Source organism: Pongo abelii, chromosome 10 (assembly GCF_028885655.2).
Source record: "Pongo abelii isolate AG06213 chromosome 10, NHGRI_mPonAbe1-v2.0_pri, whole genome shotgun sequence".
Lineage (NCBI taxonomy): Eukaryota > Metazoa > Chordata > Mammalia > Primates > Hominidae > Pongo > Pongo abelii.
The window spans coordinates 39,576,167-39,580,583 of record NC_071995.2 but is presented as its reverse complement, the minus strand read 5'-3'; the positions used below and the strand labels follow the sequence as shown (position 1 = coordinate 39,580,583).

The 4,417-nt window shown below is 42.4% G+C and overlaps 1 non-coding gene across 1 annotated transcript; it reads right to left on the bottom strand.

Moving 5' to 3' along the window:
* Positions 1-982: 982 nt before the first annotated feature.
* On the bottom strand, positions 983-1,108 carry LOC112135992 (U6atac minor spliceosomal RNA). Its single transcript, XR_002917206.1, has one exon. It is a non-coding gene; the product is annotated as a U6atac minor spliceosomal RNA (small nuclear RNA).
* Positions 1,109-4,417: the final 3,309 nt, after the last annotated feature.

Below are 4,417 nucleotides of genomic sequence, written 5' to 3'. Positions count from 1 at the left end.
AACTTCTTTGCCTTTGGTTTGAATATCCTCCTGTAGCTCGGAGTAATTTGATCGTCTGAAGCCTTCTTCTCTCAGCTCGTCAAAGTCATTCTCCGTCCAGCTTTGTTCCGTTGCTGGTGAGGAACTGCGTTCCTTTGGAGGAGGAGAGGTACTCTGCTTTTTAGAGTTTCCAGTTTTTCTGCTCTGTTTTTTCCCCATCTTTGTGGTTTTATCTACTTTTGGTCTTTGATGATGGTGATGTACAGATGGGTTTTTGGTGTGGATGTCCTTTCTGTTAGTTTTCCTTCTAACAGACAGGACCCTCAGCTGCAGGTCTGTTGGAGTACCTTGCAGGCTGTGTGAGGTGTCAGTCTGCCCCTCCTGGGGGGTGCCTCCCAGTTAGGCTGCTCGGGGGTCAGGGGTCAGGGACCCACTTGAGGAAGCAGTCAGCCCATTCTCAGATCTCCAGCTGCGTGCTGGGAGAACCACTGCTCTCCTCAAAGCTGGCAGACAGGGACATTTAAGTCTGCAGAGGTTACTGCTGTCTTTTTGTTTGTCTGTGCCCTGCCCCCAGAGGTGGAGCCTACAGAGGTAGGCAGGCCTCCTTGAGCTGTGGTGGGCTCCACCCAGTTCAAGCTTCCAGGCTGCTTTGTTTATCTAAGCGAGCCTGGGCAATGGTGGGAGCCCCTCCCCCAGCCTCGCTGCCGACTTGCTGTTTGATCTCAGACTGCTGTGCTAGCAATCAGCGAGACTCCGTGGTCGTAGGACCCTCTGAGCCAGGTGTGGGCTATACTCTCCTGGGGCACCGTTTCCTAAGCCCGTCGGAAAAGCACAGTATTCGGGTGGGAGTGGCCCGATTTTCCAGGTGCCGTCTGTCACCCCTGGAAAGGGAACTCCCTGACCCCTTGCGCTTCCCGAGTGAGGCAATGCCTCGCCCCTGCTTCGGCTGGCGCACAGTGCACTCACCCACTGACCTGCGCCCACTGTCTGGCACTCCCTAGTGAAAAAACGATGGTTAGATGCCACGAAGTAGGTGGCAATGCCTTAACCGTATGCGTGTTGTCAGGCCCGAGGGCCTCTTCCATCCTTGTCAAGGGGAGTGCTAACCTTCTCTCCTTTCATACAACACGAACCTGTTTCTTAATTGACACTTCTCTCATGTACTCAGGCTTTAAAATACTTTGTCTACAAAATGTCTTTATTAAGCGAAAAATAATATTTATTTTATTAAATAACGACATGTGATTGTCAATCAGATGTCTGATGAATGTGAGTTGGTACAATTGCCGCCAAAAGCAGATAAACTTTTTGTTGTTGTTGGCGCTTGTGCAGATGTATCATTTGATTTTTGTTGGACTCTAGAACCATAAAAATACCTAAGGGCCACCATTTCCACTTACCCAAATTTCTATGAGTCCAAGAAACTTATTACTAGGTTATTTTATAATCTTTCTAGATATGAAGTGACTGTCTTAAAATATTAAAAATGGTTAAGTGTACAATCTTGGGTGTTACAAAGTTATTTGATGGACTTCTGCTGAATGCTGGCCAAAGACAACCCAAAGATAACTGAACTATGAGCACTTAAAACTAATCTGTGCCAACCTGTCAGAAGAAATTTATAATTTCATTTCTAGAAATAGGATAAAGAAATGAAATAAAGTCTAATTCCGGTGTGTAAATTAGGGAAATCAACTTCTTCTAGTTTGGGCCTGAATGAACTGCTTTCTATTTGACATACTCAAGAGTGAGGTCTTCCCTTTAATACACATTGTGAAATAATTGCTCTGGTGGAAATCAGAAACATACAATGTAATATATTAGTTTTACTCAATGATTCTTGAAAGGTGATACCTCAATTAACAAATCCTCAGGGAAAGAGGCAGTGTTGAAATAAATATGCTCCAATCTCCTTCATAAATCAAGCCAGGCAGAACTGCCTCTAGGCATTGGCAAGACAAAAAAAACTGAGCAGAGTGGCTTTTAGCCCTGCCCAGATGTAAGCAAACAGGGCTACCCCTTGGCAAATTTATAAAATGTTTCAAAGTTCTGTTTCTCTACCTTTCACTTTCTGTTACCCTTTAACAGGCTGCCCTCTTTCTGACTTAAGGAACTCCATACCTTTTTTTTTTTTCCATCAGAAATTGGTTTTGTATCCATTGTATTTGTTGATTAATACAAAGAATGTTAATTTAATGTGAATGAATTTTAATTGATGTGGTAAACCAAACCAGTCCTTTGAATTCAAGCCTTTTATAAATACAAGCTTTATGAATCCTTGGGCTCTGAGCTGCTCACTGCAGTAGCCCAAGCATCTGTCTAGCTCAGTTCCTGGCAGGCAAATGGTAGTTGAATGAATAATGAAAGACTTGTTTCCTTTGCACTTGAAGGAATCCAAGCTGAAGGAGTGAGAGAGGGAAAGGCTTGGGTGGGGTGGGGAAGCAGGGGAGGCTTAGTGCAGTGGGTGAATTGAAATCTTAGTAGGTCTCCTCTGAGAATAACCTTGACTTAGTTCCTCCAGGTTATCTGATAGATATGTCAGAAATGGGTGGGTTTCTTCCCCTTTGTCCCATACCCCAGCTTTTTTGTGTCTCTGTAGAAAACAAGGAGGGACTGTGGCTCCTGGGGGCAGAGGTGCTTGTACTTCCTTTTATAGTAATTTTGCTCCGCTACCTAACTTGCTGGGTCCAGGGTGAAATGAAAAATGAGGGGTCCCTTGTTCAAAGATTATTAAGAATTTCATGCCCTCATACACTGCTGGTTGGAATGCAAAATGATGTGGCCACTTTGGAAAAGAATCTGGCAGTTCCTTAAAATTTAAACTGAGTTACGATATGATCCACCAATTCTACTCCTAGGTATAGACCTGACAGAATTGAAAACATGTTTACACAAAAACCTATACATGGATGTTCATAACAGCATTATTTATAATAGCCAAAAAGTACAGACAACCTCATGCCCATTAACTGATGAATGAACAAACACAATGTAGTATAGCTATGCAACGGGATATTGTATACATTGTATCCATACAATGGAATATTATTCAGCAACAAAAGGTAATGATGAAGTGCTGATACATGCTACAAGGCATATGACACCTGAAAACATTATGCTAAGTGAGAGAAACCAGATACAAAAGGCCACATATTGTGAGATTACCTTTATGTGAAATGCCCCCAAATTGGCAAATCTATAGAGGCCTAAAATAGATTAGTGGTTTCCAGGGTCTGGGGGAATGGGGGAGTAGGGAGTGACTGCTAATGGGTGCAAGATTTCCATTTGGAGTGATGAAAAGGTTCTGAAATAAGATAGTGGCAATAGTTGCACAACCTTGTGAATATACTAAAAAAAAGACGAATTGCACACTTTAAAGGGTGATTTTTATGGTATGTAAATTATATTTCAATGAAAGCATTACAAATTTCAAGCCAGCAGTAGCAGAGCATTAAAGCCAGCCTTGAGCCCTTCTGAGTTCAGGTCTCTGCGCAATTGTACCAATGCACATTCATGCAACCGACCTTGCCTTCGGTCTCTTAAGCCCTCTCACTCTTTGCCTCCTCTCTTCCCAACTCATGTTGCTTATTTTCTTCCACATTTAATGCTGTGTTAACTAACACATGGCATGTAAAGCAGTTGAGGATACAGTGATTGACTATCCCAGTTAGCCAGGGATTGAGGGATTGAAGGATTTCCTGGGAGGTGGGACTTTCAATGCTAAAACTAGGAAAAATCCCAGGCAAATTGGGAGGAGTTTGTCACTCTAGTGGTGCATAAAAATTATTTTACATAATCATTTCTCCCAGTTGAAATCCTGAAACACATCTCCAGGTCTCTGATTTCTACCAGTGATGATGGGAGTGTGGTGTGCAGCATTGGTCCTGAGCCCTATAGTCACTTTATTTGTTTGGTAGAAATTCAGAATTTCAGGCCCCTCCCAGGCCTATTGAATCAGAACCTACATTGTAACTAGATCCCCAAGTGACTCACATGTACTTTAAAGATCTGTACCTTGAGGTGGAGGACAAATGATGGCTGAGCAGAGGGAAGATCTGGGCTCTGGTCCCGGATTTGACACTAGTTGGCTGTGTAAACTCAGACAAGTTGCTTAACCTCTCTGGACCTTAGTGTCTTCATTCATGGAACACAGAAGTTGGATTCTTACAGTAGTGATTAGTGAACACATAAATATTTGTTATATGCATCTGGATTTGAACAACCCAGACCTACTTAACTCCTAAATTACAAAACTCTCCTTTGATCATTTACTAGCTTTGTAACTTTGATCAGATGACTTTCAGTTTTCTTATGAGGGGTTATTGTGAAGAATAAGAAAAACAGCATTTACAAAGTGCCTGGCTCAGGATAGACTCTCTTTAAATGGTAGTTGTTATTTTTTGTGTTACTAAAATCTAAGCTTCTGATAAGACTGTAC